Source organism: Haemaphysalis longicornis, unplaced genomic scaffold (assembly GCF_048455015.1).
Source record: "Haemaphysalis longicornis isolate Haplotype H1 unplaced genomic scaffold, Haemaphysalis longicornis Haplotype H1 scaffold_18, whole genome shotgun sequence".
In the NCBI taxonomy this organism is placed as follows: domain Eukaryota; kingdom Metazoa; phylum Arthropoda; class Arachnida; order Ixodida; family Ixodidae; genus Haemaphysalis; species Haemaphysalis longicornis.
This window is the reverse complement of record NW_027526282.1, coordinates 6,680,697-6,697,642: the sequence shown is the minus strand read 5'-3', so window position 1 is coordinate 6,697,642 and position 16,946 is coordinate 6,680,697.

Sequence of the window (16,946 nt, the reverse complement as noted above, 5' to 3'; positions counted from 1 at the left end):
GCCTTACAAACGGCGAGCATGGCTTTAACTTCGGTTGTGTGTGTGTTTTGAAGTACCATAACTGCGTTTTTAGCGTCTATAAACAGATGCCGCGGGACAATGTGATAAGAACGCCAGCGGGATTTCTTTTTTACCCCACCCTGTGTTCACGATGTCGAAGGCGGCTGCTTATCAGTGCAACGTGCTGGTGGGGGAAATCTTCAGCTTCGCGCAGCTCGCCATCTGCAGATGTTCGGAAAGGGAGAGGGCGGTGGCTTTTTTGCACGTCCTAATGCGTGAACTGCATGTAGTGATTTCTTCTCGCGAAAACATGCAGTGCACGCCTACCCTGAACCCCATGTTAAGTAAAGTGGCTGCTACAACTACTACTACTACTCGTGTGTGAAAACAGGCCATGCGGCTGCCGCGTGTGGACGGGGAGGGGGGTCGCTATCTTAAGAGGTGCATCAAGTAAGGACAGCTGTGGTTACCACGTACCCACAAACTAAAGTGTGCTCTTTTTTTTTCTGGTATGTCAAAGTTGGAGGAGAGCAAGGGGTGCACGCTGTTTCAGGTGGTTGATTTCATTCCTTCTTTCTTTTTATTTTGCTACCCTAAAACGATGCCCCATGGGCACCGGTTGATCAGCAGACCCACCGAAAAACCGCACTATAAACAGTATTGTGCAGTGGGGTATGCTGAAGGCTGCCTTATGCATCTCGTTGACTTTTTAGTATCCCTGCCGTTGTAGTGGAGGTTGTCCATGCAGATTGTGTTATTTGCTGGCTGTGGCAGGCTACTGTGTTTTGTGGACAGGTCAACATGCTGATGAAAATGTGTTCCTAGAACGTGAACATGCTGGTACTGCTGTGAAAAATATGTATGGCTGTTGAAAATAATTGCTTAGAAGCATGGTGTTGTCCTTGATGACGAATGGTGTGGAAATGATTATTTCTGACTTGTCATTCATTGTGATAAGATAAATATAATTGTACAGGCATCCTGGCCGTGGATTCAGCTGCCCAATCATTTTGGTTGCCAGATGTTGCCCAATGTCACAAGGGTTAACACGGGATTCAGTTTGTAAATAAAGCATAGCGCACTGCATCCAATTTGCATTGATAAAAAAATATTCAAGGAGCGGTGTGTAGTTTCAGCCACATCGGAGACATGCGTCTAAAGCTGAAGGATTTGAAATAAATACACCTCTTTGAGAAATGCTGCCTTGCCGGGCTTTTAGTGCAAAAGTGACTGTAAAGAATGTGCACACATAAAAAAGGTAAGTGAAGAAATGAAATAGGTTGACAAAGATGCTTGCAAGACCAAATTCACCCTCTCGGTTGGTGCCGCACTCACAAAAAATGGAAACAAAATGCGCCCGTATTTTAACATACCAGAAGGCTGCTGATATCACTGATTTCTGTGCTGTACTTCCCAGTACAGGTGTGTTATATGTGCAAGCTCATCCTCACAAACACACATTAGTAGCGCTGACGTGAACTTGGCATTGGCATACTTGTGAGTGTCCCAAACTAGCAACAGGAGGAGGAGGAATAAACTTTATTTATGCGAGCCTTAGGTGCTGCTGTCTGGGCACCCGCCTGGTGTGGGGTTTCCTCTAGTCCGGGATACCCTGGCCTGCACTGGCCACCCGGGCCCCCTCTACCAGGCTACGCTGGGTGGAGAGGTCGGAGCTGGTCAGTTGTGCCACCCACTGCTCGTAAGTAGGTTGGGGATTGGGAGTAAGGGACGGGGTTTGTTGACACCCCCATACCAGATGGTATAGGGTGCTAGGATGGGGGCAGTATTTGCCAGATGCGGGGTAGAGGGTGGGGTACATTGCATGGAGTAGGGTATTGTGGGGGTAAGTTTGTTTGTAGTCACCGGAGTATTGTACCTTCGGTTCTGGATAGGTGTGGGGGGGTGCTGGGTATTGTTGGCGCCCGCGCCGGTAGTGGGCGAGTATATCGGCGTATTTTCTCAGGGGCGTGGGCTTGAGGATGTCGCCATCTTGAAGTTTGCCACCCTCTCGGGAAACGGCCCGGTGTGTATGCGCGCGGGAGGTTCCCGTTTGAACCCATTCCCATTTCACCCTTCCCGCTTGTTCCCTCCCGTTTCAATCCGGCGCAAAAGGACCTTCCCGTTTCGCCCTTTCCCACTTGGCCCGTTCCCGTTTGAACCCATTCCCATTTAAACCTTCCCGTTTGTTCCTTCCCATTTTAACCCGGGGCGAAAGAACCTTCGCGTTTAGTATTTTCCTATTCAGTCCGTTCCCGGAATAACGTACCCAGTTTATAAAACGTTATAAAAAGCGTTTTCATATTGTTTTTCATTTATTTCCGTTTGTTCACTGCCGCTGCGATAGCATGTTCAGTACATCCAGAGTCCTTGACTGCTTTTCAAACCTGGGCTTCACTTTTTGAATCTAGAGACGACGACATTTGTTTACAATTTGTCATACCAATTAACAAATCTTTTAAATTAACAAAGCCTAACAAACAAATTAACAATTAACAAATTAATAAACAAATCTTTTAAATTAACAAAGAAATCTTTTAAATTAACAAAGCAAAAAAATGATAAAATCAAAAATCCCAGAAAAGTGCCGCGGAAGCACAAATAAAAAATCGCAAAAACACCCTTACTTTGAAAGAAACCGTATTTGGCAGACTAACACATTTAATCGTTATAATAGCGCAAGTGTATATCAATGTCGAAAAAAAACATGAAAACAAAAAATAAAAATGTATAAAAATAAAGTAACCCTATGTATCTGGATACATATGCCACACCTGGCTATACAAAATCGCAGTCAAGAGAAGCGGCGAAAATTACAAACTTAGCTTTGCGTTTTATTGATTCTGTTTATTCCCGTCACTCTAGCGTACTCAATTTGCATAATAGGGCAGACCTTCAGAAACTTAAGCAGCGCAGGGTAGTCTCTAGCCTAAATTTTCTTTACTACAGAAACTTAAAATTGTCGCGGGAATACTACCTCCAAGGGCCTTTGAGACGTTCAGCGAGTAGACATCATAGTAAGACTATTAGGCAGCCAATCAGCTGAATTGCTATTCGAAAGTTCTCTTTGTTTCCTCGTGCACTTTCTTACTGGAATAAGTCAACTGAACGAACAGTGAACTCGGTATCGTTAGAAGAATTTTCCCCACGTATTGTAAATATGTGTTCTGGTTGAATCGTCGTATTTTAAAATTGGAATACATTACGAATGCATATCCTTGTTCGCACCCTTTTGCGTCTATTACATATTTATGTCTTTTACTTATTTGTGTGGGGCGTTTTTAAACTGCACCAATCAATACTGATGTGTTTTTTTATGTTCACTCCTGCATGAGCCCGACCAGGCCGTAAAGTATAGGTAAATAAATAAAAATATCTGCCCATTACTCACATAGGAAAGTCATTTGTAGCCAATTCTCTGATTTCTGCACATGTTTTTGCCTTTTTTAAAGTCTCTTCTACGGAGGTCTTTGATCTATAGATCTCTCGAACCCGAAGACAAAGCTGCGCTCCAAACAATGAGCATGAGAGCGGCTGATAAATAAATGTCAGCCGCACGTACGAACACCAACTGTAGAAAAATCCAATGCGTGTATTACTCAAGATATTGGGTATCTTTATAGTACACTTTCGCCGCTACAAATTTTGTGTCAAGAGGGCAGTATCGGCCTAAGGCATTCGGAAACTTTTATCGGCCAGAAATATTGGTCGATTCCGGAAAATTTGGTGCATACAAGTTTTTAGTGCATGACCCCTTGCTTGTAAGCACATTTTGGGGAACAGTTTCAAAGACGGTAACGCATATTTTCAGAGATTCAAATGGGTTGCAACAATGCGGGTTCAAATGAGAAGGGCGCTTTGGGAGTGGGTTGTAACGGGAAGGGCGTTTTGGGAACGGGCTGAAACAGGAAGTGCCCAAACGGGAAGGTCGTTTCGGGAACGGGTCAAGCGGGATGGGCGTTTCGGGAATGGGTTCAAACGGGAAGGGGTCAAACGGGAATGGGTTCTTTCGGGCTACACCCATGCGCGCGGGCGGCGGCGTGTGCCGACTCATTTCCTTTGAGGGTTTCGTGGCCAGGTGACCAGACAATCTGTAGTTCAGGAAGTCGCTTAATTTGTTTTAGTATAGCCAATGCTGGTAGGGATATTCGTCCGATCAAGAAATTGCGGCATGCAGCTTGGGAGTCTGTCAGTATAACTGTGTAGTTTTCGCAAGTGTTGGCGGCTAGGGCGATGACAACTTCTTGGGCTGTTTCTATAGATTTTGTTATGGTCGTGACTGCGGTTAGCTCTTTTCCGTTGGTGTCGGTCACATTGGCAGCGTGGGCAGATTTGTGGGGGTATGGAGAGGCGTCTGCATAGCGACTGAAGGGGAGGTGGTCATACTGCACATGGATTGCTCGTGCTCTTGCTGCTCGTCGTGCCTTGTTATAGGTCGGATGCATATTACGTGGGATTGGAGCAACTAGCAACAGTAAAAAAAATTGGCCATGCACCTGCTTCAGTAGCTACAAATGTCATTGAAAGATGGTAGTCGTCTGCAGCCCCTGTCAAGTAACTGCTTCTGCTGTCTCATCAACCCACCTCATGCTGTTCCCCTCCTGCTTCGGTCCTCCGATTGGAGGTTTGCGGAGTTCAGTTTTGCCACGTTTGCACTGCTGGCGGGCCATCTGTTGGGATTTAATGCTCAAGCCACAAGTGCGAGGCTCAGGTGCCAGCCTTGCTTGTATTTTGTGGTTAAAACATTGTTTTCAGCACATTTATTTTTACTTCCCTCTCGCAAAAATCGAGCACGCATCTATTTTTAATTAACAGAACACTGCAAACACCAGTCATGTATACTCGATGACAACTTAAGAACGGCACCGGAAGTTGCCGCTGTGCCTTATCACCGTAGCCGGATGTTTCTCCGCGCGGCGCAAGTAGGGCGTACTGGGAATATTTTGAACATAGCGTGAGCCGTTCCCGTGATTTTTTGGACTTAATATGCTTATAAATGACTCCAGTGACGACAAACAAACTGCGTGAGACAAGGCAGACGATATCACGCATTCATAGCAAACCCCTTTCAAAACGCGCGTGCACTGACGTCACGGGTCCGGCGCTTTGGCGGCGTGATACACTACATGAGGTGGTGCCGTTCTTCAGTTGTAACCGAGTATAGACATGTTCGTCCTCAAATAAGCCTAGCATCTTTTTGCTGAACTATGTTTATAAATATAGAGCACGTTTCTAGATTTATTGGATTAGAAATGTTTTGCCTATTTAAACGTCTCACTGAAGATTTCTTTCGACTTTGGCTGTGCGGTTCACTCGAGGGACAGAAAAAGATACAGACGGACAGGCCTAAGTTTTCATGTTTGAGTAGCCCGAAAAGACTTGTCTTAAGAACCTTCCAGTGCTGCTGTTGCCTGCTAGTGTCTCAAGGTTTATGTTCTTTCCACTCACTCTTCTTGCCATCTTTTACGCGTCCAATCTGGCCTCTGGTTTCCTCTGAGCTCCTTCATAGTGCTCTCATCAGAAGGAAGTAGGGTTGCCACCTGACCGGTTTTGGACCGGCCCGACCGGTTTTTTAGACAGTGGGCCGGTTGCCGGTCTGTACCTAAAACCGGCCTACAGTGGCCGGTTTTATGGCCATCGTGCCGCGGTTTGTGGCCTTTTGGCCTTTTGTAAGCGTAAATACATGTACTACGACAACCAATATGTGTCGACAAGCTGTGCAAAGAAACGCGAACAGAGGAAATGCGTGGCCGAGCACGATTCCAGAGCTGGAAGGGCACCAAAGGGAGGAACAGCACAACGAAACGCCGCCGGCGCGGTCAGCAAGTGCGGTTACTGTTCAGTGCAGCACATTCAGAGCCAAAACCTCAATCGCCTTCGGTGCAAACGTTATGTTGCTTTCTCTGCAGGGAAAAGCTACAAGAAATGGCATTGCATGTCAATAAAAAATGTGGCGTCTTTTTTTCAACACAAATTCAACCTTATACTCCCTCCCTCCCTCCCTCCCTTCCCCCCCCCCCTCTTTCTCTCTCTCTCTCTCTCTGCCACCCCCCCAATCTGAATTGCCGGTTTTTTCTTCGGGGTAAGGTGGCAACCCTAGAAGGAAGCTGGCAGCCACTGCTACTTTTATCGAGCCAGCGATGACACGAATGATGATTGTGATGGGAGAAGTATCAAGGAATGAGATGTCTGCTGAATTTCTTATCACTGCCCCCACACACCTAGTTGTCTCCCCTATGGCAGCAGGGAGAAGTCATGGGGGGAAGAAAGTTTATGCTTACGCCTCCATTCCACGCAAGGTGGTAAGCCCCGGGGAACTCTGATCACAAGCTTATAGCTGCACAAAGGGAAAAACTTCTAGAAGAGAAGGAGGCACACAGTCAAACGATTTGTGAGTGTGAGCAAATGACATGCCTGCTATGGGCAAGTAACCTACTGAAAGCCACTGGTGAAAAAGATTAGCAGCGCACAACTGGCCAGTCACAATGCCTCAATTAGTGTTCTCTTACGCCTTCTGCTGTTCTCATCACCATGGCAGTGGCAGTTGGGATGCCATGACATACGAGGGGACAGCGTTCATTTGGAAGGCGGCATGCATGCCATTCTGTGACAAAATATGAATGATACAGCAGAGGTTTCTAAGAATCTTTGAGTTTGGACAGGCCGTCAGTGGAACTTGACCCCGGCAATGTTCAACGAACGTGCCTTGTCTAGTGAGGGAAGCGTCGCTCTACTACCAAAGGAGCTTTCGGACATTAAGTGGCATATTGTAGGGTTAAACGAAGTTAGAAGGACAAGAGAAGGCTTCATGGAGCTCACTAGCGGTCATATTCTGTGCTGCAGTGGACCCGAAGAGATGAAAGAACATGGGATGTGATTTTTAATCCACAGAGAAATAGCAGGAAACGTGGAGGAGTTTTTCAGAATTAGCGAGAGAGTCGCGGCTGTCGGGATCAAGCTAAACAAGCTATACAGGTTAAAGATAGTACAGGCTTATGCGCCAACAACCAGCTATGGCGACGAAGCCGTAGACAGTTTCTACGAGGACGTCGAGTCCTCAATGAAGGCAACAACGCTGTTCACGATTGGGATGGGAGACTTTAACGCAAAGGTCAGCAAACAGAAAATGGTAGAAAGTTCAGTGGGAAAGTTCGGAACAGACAATTGCAACAGTCGAGGAGATACACTGGTGGGATTTGTAGAGAAATCACCCGAGGTTAGCGAACACATTCTCATACAAACGAAATAATAGAAAAGAGACATGGACAAGTCCCCATGGTACAACAAAAAACGAAATTTACTTTATTTTAAGTGATTACACAGGTATCTTCCTAGGCGTAGAGGCGCTAAGTAAAGCAGCTATCATACAATGGTTAGATGCAAGCTAAAGCTGAATCTCAAAAGAGAAAGAAAGAAACTTGTAGAAACTAGGAAACCCTGCATGGGGCCAGTCAAAGCCAGATCGCAGGAGCTTACAAAAACTCTTCAAAACAAATTCGCGCTTCTGCATGTATGGAACAAACTGGAAAACTAACTTAGAAAATTAAGAAACTATCAAACGCAACAACATGAAAGTGTGAAGTACGGCGGATCGGATTGAATTAGCCGAACTTTCGAAACTAACACAAGTAAAACAAACCTGACAGTGATCGAGAAAACGCTTCAAATAGGGGGACGCTTGAAAGAAACTAAGAGAAAACTTGCAATCGGCAAAGACAGGATGTACGCACTCAGACACATGAGCAGGGAAACATTACGCACAACTTGAACGAAATAATTAAGGTAGCAGAACGATTTTACACTAGGCTGTATGCCAGCTACGTTAGACGCGTGGGGAACTACTGAGACTACAAGCTCAACTTGCGATGTCCCACTAGTAACTAAAGAGGCAAGGCTCTCAAAGGCATGAAAATAGGAAAAGCTGCAGGTTAGGACGGCATAACCGTAGATATTTTGGAGGAGGGAGGAGATATTGTACTAGAAAAGCTTGATGTACTATTTTCAGAATGCTTGAAGACTCAGCCCATAGCCTGGAAAAACGGGAACCTGATTCATAAGACGGGAGATCCCAAGGATCTAAAGAATTACGGACCCATCATCCCCTTCTCAGTCGTTTACAAGCTGTTTAGCAAAGTTATAGTTATCCGCGTAGGTGACAGCCTGGATTCCCATCAACCCAGAGAGCAGGCTCGGTTTAGGAAAGGGTACTCAACCATGGATCACATCTATGTCGTCAACCAAGGGATTAAAAAATCCGCAGAGTAAACTAAACTCCTTTACATTGCATTTATAGATTACGAGAAAGCGTTTGATTCCGTGCTCACCGCAGCCGTTTTAGAAGCACTAAAAGACCTAGGGATAGAGGAAACCTACGTAAGACTTCTAGAAAACAAATATAAGAGATGCGCGCGCAGGATAACTCCACAAGCAAACCGATAAATTTCCGATCCGAGAGGGAGTAATACACGGAGATACCATCTCGCCAAAAGTATTGACAACATGTCTGGAGGGGGTATTTAAAGAGTTTGACTAGGAAAACATAGGATTGATAATAAACTGTGAATACCTGAGCCATTCGAGGTTTGCGGACGACATAGTCTTGCTGAGTGAGACTGCAGAACGTATAGAAACAATGTTTGAGGAACTACAATCAGAAAGCACGGACGTGGGGCAAAAAATTAATATGAATAAATCTAAAGTAATGAGGAATAAGCATGCCAAGAACGTTTTCTTCAGCTTAGGAAACAAATCGCTAGAAGAAGTAACAGAAAACAACTACCTCGGGCAGATGGTTAGTGCTGTGCCCACCCATGATAAGAACTCCGGCGCAAATAGGTTTGAGTTGAGGAGAATTCGACAAGCACCCCCAAATAATGAAAAGAAAGCTTCCTCTGTCCCTGAAAAAAAAATCGACAACCAAGGAATACTGCTGGTGATGATATACGGAGCTGAAACTTGGCATCTTACTAAACGACTCAAAAATACACTTACGTCGGCTCAATGGGCAATGTAACGAATAATGTTAGGAATAACACTCAGGAGAGAGAGAGAGAAACATCTTTATTGCCTGCGAGAGGTTACCTACTGTCGCCGGCCTCCTGGGGAGGCAGCGTGTTCGGCCGCTGGCGTTCAAGGGCCGCCAGCGCAAGCTGAACGGCCTCCCGCTGTAGGTTACAGTCTGTGCTGGCCACCGCACTGGCAAGGCGTGGTGGAAGCGTGTCCGTGAGTGGGTCTGTCTCTTGGCACTCCCATAACATGTGCACCATGGTGGCTGGATCCCTGCCGCACACCGCACACACATCACTTTGGTATACCTCCGGGCATACATGCTTTGCGAGTACTGGCGTCCATATTGCGCGTGCCTGCAGCTGTCGTAGCAGTACTGCCTCCCGTCGGGTGAGATTCCGGTGTGGTGGCGGATAAGTCCTGCTGTTTTCTCGATACCAGGTCAGCACCCCTTTATATGTGCCCACTGCCAACCGGTATCATCCCGTCATTGTCGCCTTCCGTAGGTCTAGGGCTTAGGCAACACCCTGCTTAGGGCAGTGCCGTGGCCGGTGAGCACATGCGCTGCTCGGTCTGCTTCCTCGTTACGGTTCGCACCCGTGCTCACCGGGCCCATATGCGCTGGGAACCACCTGATAGTCACTGGCACTAGTCGTTGTGGTAGGGCCCCGCACACCCTAGACGCGCACGAGGACACTTTGTTTGTAGCGAAGTTCATAACCGCACTACGCGAGTCGCTTAACGCTGTTGTGCACTTTGGGTTAGTTAGGGCTAGTGTGATGGCTCAGGAACAGGAAACGAGCTACCTGGATCAGAGAACGAACAAGAGTAGACGGTATCATTGTTCAAATAAAGCAAAATAGAGAGAGAGAGAGAAAACACTTTATTCAAAAGCCCGGTTAAGTGCGTTCGGTGAGAAATGGACTTCGGCTGGCTATGCACTGAGACTAACCGACAACCGCGAGGATACCAAGAAATGGGTCTAGAAGGAGGGGAAGGCCATTGACACGATGGATGGATGAAATGGAGAAATTTGGGGGAAAACTGCGGACTCGAGCAGCGGAGGACTGGAGTGGTTGGAGGTCAGTGAGAGCGGCCTTCGCCCTGCAGTGGACCTGAATAGGCTGCTGCTGAAGATGATGACGAGTTAGGGAGTTTGCAAAAGTTGCGTTGTCGTTCTCTTCTGGGGATGCCTGCTGAAGAAGAGCTCAGGCGGTAGCGCGCGCCATGTGTCGTCAGCACGTAGGGAAGTGTGGCTGGGTGTCTACACGATGCCAGTGTGGGGAGGGTGAGGCAATGAGAGAGGATGGCAAGCGTAAGAATCGACACTCGTGCGAGTGTGCAGCTTGCGAGTCATGCAGAATAGTTATGCTGGGCTTGTGGTTAGGGTATAGCGAGGGCAAAGGCTGCTTCTTGGGCCGTGGTCGTAGGTGTGCGCACAGTTGTAAAGCTCGTGGATGTATTGTCCAAGCGGACAACTCGACGCCGTTTTCATTCGGAGCGCAACAGCGCAGCAAACAATGGCGACTGTTTTGAGGCGTTATTTATAACCGTAAATTCTTTGTTGTTTTTTCGGTCAAGAACAGGGTGAGAGGGGGTTGTACCCATTTCGTTTCCTCATGCTACCATGTTCGGGTCCATCACGGGAGGATTCGACGTCCTGCGTAACGGAGCTATGGTTCCAAAGAAGGCCAATTCCGCGAAGAGATCAAACGTACGGAAAGAAAATTTGATGACATTGATATGCGGTGGCCTTCGACTTGGAAACATGTGCTGGAGATGCGTCATTCCGTTCCCCGGCGGGTACGATCCAAGCAGCCCCTGTATAACCAACCGCCATCTACTGGTTTTCCTTGAACACCCCGGCTATTCCGAAGCAACTGCTGTAGTCGAGCCCAGTGGTCTAGGGTATAAAGGTGTGGTTTTTGACGGAAACGCCCTGGGTTCAAGCGATAGCAGTTCTAACAGAAGTTTCGTTTACCGACATCAATTCTATGTTCTGTTTTCGTTAGTAATGGTGTTATCATTTAGATCAGTTTAGTTCCGATGCGCAGCCCATCCCGGCCGCAGGGGCCGCTTTTCTGATTGAGGCGAAAAGAGAACGCCCGTGTGCTCGAGATTTCGGCGCATGTTAAAGATCCCCAGTTTCTCAACATTAATCCGGAGCCCTCCACTACGGCGTACCTCATCGCCTGCGTATATATAGCGTCGGCGCGTTAAACCGAATAATCAATCAATGTACTACTTCGTTTACATTACGTTCTGCATAGTGCTAAAAGCACATGGCTTGTACATACATGGGAACTCAATGTCGCGTTGGAGACAGGTACTGAGGCCTACAGAAATATTTTGAGCATCCTGAGTACAGAAGTAGGGAACCTAGTTTACCTTAATAGCTTTTATCGGTTAGTCTTGCAAGGGTGACGAAGAAAACAAGAGAAGGATGCTACGATGGCAAGAGAGGACATAATCGCCTGGGAAGTAGTTTGGGCATGATGATCGCAAAAGTAGCAAACGTGTTCACGCGAATAGTACGTACATGTGTGTACGTCTAGCAAGGGCGACTGGCTAAGCATCTTAGTCGGGGCTACAGAGAGGATAAAAAAAGACTCAACGGAGAGAGCATCACGACGATGGTAATGAGAGGACAAAATCGCGCCACGGGACACAATTCTGCTGTGAATTCTGTCTCTACTGCAATGGACTCTTGGTGCAAATTTCGCCTTCGAATTCGCAGCTGCGGCGCCGCACTTCTGGGAAAACGATATATTTTCCCATTTTAACTGCTGCGACGAATCGCCAAATGCCAAGCTGCGCTCAGAGAAGTTCAACTGTTCCAAAGATTTGGTAATTTGCCACAGCAACGAGAATTGATCTTGCCGCTTGAGCGGCGCCGCAGCTGCAAATTCGCAGGCGGTATTCACACCATGAAGAACGGGGACACATGAGCGGAGAGGGACGCGTATCCGCACGCGTCTTCGCACACTGGAAACCGGTCCGGCCACAGTGGCCAGGAGCGCGCATTAAGGCTGCAGGACCGGTTTGGGAGAGGCGAAAAACGCGCGCGGGAACGCGTCGATCTCCGCACATGTGTCCCCGCTTTAAGCCCGTTCTACATGGTGCGATTTTCCCTGTGAATTCGCAAATGCGGCGCCGCTCGTGCGACAAAACGACCTTTTTTAGTTGCTGCGGCAAAGTGCCAAATGTTTGGAACGATCGAGCATCCCCGGCGAACGCCGCTCGTGCGGCGTGGAGGTGGTAGAGGGGCCGGAACTTGCTAGGTGAACGTCACGGCCACGTCACGGCATCACCATTTGCACGCTTAGCAACCAGATGGCGTAGCTTGCATACGTGCGGCTAGGGTGCCAAAGTTGTGCCCACCCGATACAAAGGGGATAGCCACACCACCACCACCACCGCCGCCATCATCATCATCGGCGTAAGCGCGGGCGCACCAACATAAACGTACGCGTATTCCCAGCACGATGTCGCGCGCCGTTTTCAACGAATGCTTAATCGGTGTCCGCGCATATGTTCGGAAGTACATAAGAACCGAAGAAGTCCCGTTCGAGGTAGACCAAAATGTGCTAGGCACGAACCATAGAGTTAATACTACTGGCACGCACAACGAGCGAATCCAGGGTTGCTTGCTGTGTTTGTCTTCTCTGCTATGTGTGCGTATATTGAACAATAATTTGCGATTGTTAAATGAAACCGCTAACACGCTCATATTTGCTGCAAAACAATCTGAAACAACTTCCCCAGAAAGTACAATAAAACTTATTTTTTAACATCGCAACAAGCTTTGCTCGTGGCAGACCTACTTCACTCTGCAAACAATGTCTTTCTGAAGTGCTAAAATCACGATGTTCGCAGGCCATGTAGACATTTCCAGGCATTGCGAACTTCGCAAGTGCGAATGTTCGTTCCACCGAATTCGCAGGCGAAAAAACACCATGTAGAACGGGCTTTAGAAGGTGCAAGAGAACAACGAAATGCCGCACGGCCAGCAAACAGGCAGGCGCCCACTGCAGCAAAGACCGCCCCCAGCCAGCACTGCCAACACCGTTACTACGGGAAGATCACGCGCCACACCGTCCCCACACGTATATGGCTCTGATGTCATTGCCATTTGAAAGCAGATTTAAATCTCTCATTTTTTTAGTTAGATGACGGCGCGCCGGTTTTGGTGCCATCGCTGCTCACGTCATGTTTGCGCACCTCACGCGGCACGTACAACCCCTTCGCACTAGAGCTCTTTATTAAAGAAGGAAATGCAGCGAGATTTGCCAACAAGCGTACGTCGAAATGGTATATACTCTGCAAGAAGGGGAATGGGGAAAAGATACATGAGTAGTAAAAAAGTATGTGTGAAAAGAGGAAAAAAGGAGATAGGGTCATATACAGGGACATGTGATGTAGCGAAGACTGTCGCTTAAGGGGGATAAAAACACGAAAGGTGCCTATCAAACAACTATCAATAGTTTTACAATAGTCTCCGCACCTGTTGCATACTGCACAAAATAGCTTTTGCTTTGTTTTCCAACTTATAAGAATATTTTATTCCAAAAGTAACGTATTATCCAGATGAAATAAACACCTTAGAACTGTGCCGAAAGCACCACCTGGACATAGGTTGGGCAGTTGATCAGTCATGACTTTGTTAATAGAGCAGCTAAAGGCGTTGTTACATTTATGACCTGAAAAGCTCCGTGTCGCGTTTGCAGTACGGTTGACCCAAACCCAAACATTAACGGCTGCAGCAGGTCTGACAAAGAGAGTCTGGGTAATCTCAAGGCATCTGTGACATTCATGTCGCACTGCAAGCTTTGTCAGAAGTTCTAGTCAAAAGTTCCAGCTTTAATGTGTGCCAAAGTGAGATGATTTAGAATAAGCACGGGCGCAAACCAGAACAACACTGCGCCAATACTTTGTCTCCGCTCCAAAGAGTTTCTATGGCAAGGAATCCACTGAATAACCATATTTAGGTTTCGATGTGCTAAAACTTTGTTTTGGCATCCTTGTTTACGCCTTTTCTCTTCATTTGCAGTTAGGCTGCCTTTGATGATACATCGTACTCAACTGTGGTTTTGAACAATATGTGCTAAAACTCCAAAAGCAATAATAGCCTAAATGCAGCTGGGCAGGGAAGGAGACACAATCGAATACACAGTCAAGACGTTTACTGTTACAACCTAATTGGTGCAGCATGCCACTGTATACACCATATAAATCAAACATTGCAAAAATGGGAATACATCACTGGTACCAAAGTGTAAGAACTTTTGTGAACATTGCGCTCTAATAAAATGGTCCAAACTAAGGCTGCCAACCGGACTGCCCGCAGTTACAGTACTTCCACAGCTACCGCTGGAAATCCGCGGAGGCTCCACATAGCAGCCAAAGGTGCGCAAACCAATCTGGACACCGAACGTAGCTACTACATGAATGCGTCATGAACTGCGTGTGCTTTGATAATCGTCGACGCATTAAAGCTAACAGTCTTCCATATATCAATAGCGGGACGGGTGAAATAGGTCAGGTTGCTCTGAATGGCGGGACGAACAAGAGTAAAACTCTGACGGCACCGAGATGGGCCGATCGAGCGGCTCGGTAGTTCCATCTTCCCCTCGTTCGTAGCGACTTTCACGGAACGACGAAGCTTCTTCCCGTTGGTTAGTAGCCTGTACGTTTGACCTGGAGAACTCGTAGTCGCTCAGCAGTGTGTCTGGGGTGCTCGTTTCCTGCACCGAGAAGGACGTGGACGACTCTGGTCGCTCGCGAGGGGGGAGCGTACACGACATCTCGTCGGCCCCAGAGGATGCAGAGTGGACTCGACAGGCGGTTCCACGATGTCCCGACTGGTACTCTCCGTCGGGCGAGCAGTGGATGCCCGGTGACAACATGTGGTCAAGAGGTCCTAACGTTGCTAAGAATGCTGAAAACTGGCGCTCGCTCGACGTTTCGCACGAGTCTGATGAAGGGATCGGGGCGTCGCAGTCAGAGGTGCTGCTGTTTTGTGCAGCACAGGAAAACTTCTTTCCGTCGACGACTGTCTGCTTTCCCTCCATCAGTGTTCTCTTTGTCGAACCAGTAGGCGTAGGAAGCGTAATGTCATTCCTTTCCGCTTCGGCGGCGTCGTGACGATGGTCGGACGAATACCGAATCGGACGCTTCAGGTGGCAACCAGGCGACATGCTAACTGTAAACGTCGGAAAAGACAAGCTCGGTGAAATGCGAGGCGGAACAAGTGGCGTTGCATCCGCAGTCCATGACTCGTCGATCAATATCTTGTCCGTCGCCGCTCCCGTTGTCGTTTGCGTCAAAAGCAAGCCGCGCTCGTTAAGCGGGTACTGAGTCTTTTTGGGCAACGTATCACTATATGCCGCTTCCTGGCGCCACTGCTGCAGCCGACGAAACTTCGTGTCTGCGGACGAGTCCAAGTTGCCGGAACGGTCCGCGTCTGCGAGGATGCTTGATGATTTCCTTGGTAAAGAACAGTTGCTAAGAAGTAGCCGTTGAAAACCCATACCGGGAGTCATAATGCCTTTTTGTCCATTTTCCTTATCACAACTTGTATGCAACGACTGCTCTTCCGAATGACTCAGATCATTTTCGTCCTGCATCGTATGGCGTTCTTCCGAGGTAGGGTGTAAGCTAGAACCGAACGATATGTTCGTGATCTTTCGAGGCATCGGAATGGGTGATGTAACGCTAGGATCTGGTCTATTCGATGTCTGGCGATTTGCCCGGAGCAAAGTGCCTTTGAGATCGGGGTTCAGTGGCTGGCACTCCGATCTGTTCCGCGTTCTGTACTCTAGCCTGACCGCGACCGAGCATTCATCGGAGATGATCGCTGCTGGCGTGTCACTGGGCGCAACACCGGGCAAACTTTCAGCTCCTTTCAAATCGGGGACCAAAACGTCATGACACTCCAAGGACGACTGCGTGGGATTACTGGCCACCAAATGCGGCACATTCCTCGCCGAACTAGTGACTTGCCATGAAAACGTAGAAGCGGCAGTGACTTCCGGCGGTGATTTGGCCTTCAGCACGCTGGTGCGATGGAACTCGGCTTCGGTGGAAGCGGCTGCTGAAGAAGAAGACCAGCTGTATAAGTCGCTGGACCGGAACGTCGAAAGAGAACTCTCGTCGTCGTCAGCATCTTTCTTCCGTTCGGCCTTCAGCTTCTGTGTGAGTGGGTCCGAGAATATTTTTCGCGCATTGATCGGGCTGCACGTTCTTATCGGCTCGGAGCGCACCTTGGGCAGTCGTGAGAATTTCAGGGCTTTGGACGCGACAAGAATCTCCGAAGAAAGACCAGCCGTGAGTGCCTGCGTCAGAAATTTCAGAATAAGTTTCTGTTGAACACAGTGCTTTGTGCAAGTGAATGTTGTTTCTATGGAAAAACAATATTTTCTTCCCACTTAATTGATGCTGTGATCTGCTGTTGTTCTTATGCAGCCGAATAGAATGTTTTCCTTGTATGGAAGCATACAGCGCGAAAATTTCGTTGCTGAATGAAATGAAATACAATCCAAATGTTTTATTGCTTTGGATTTATCGCAAGTGAACAACATGGATGAAGAACATTGAACTACATGAGATCGTTCAGTAAATAAACTGAGATGAGTGAATGTAAGCTTCAGTTGAAGGCTGCGGAATAATTGTGACGCCAGGGGACATTCAACGCCTTTACTTGTATTTGTAGCCGCTGCATTGCAGTTTACCTCCACGCCATCATCATCTTCATCAATGTATACTGCCATCATCATGATCACAATCACCATAATTATTATTATCATCATCAGCAGCAGCGGTGAGCAGCCCAGCCTGCGGTTTAGCCACGCGCAACTTAACAGAAAAATCTTAAAAATCAAACTGCGCGCAAATTAACGAGGACGTGAACACACTGAAGACACCACAAGACACCTCTGCGCTTG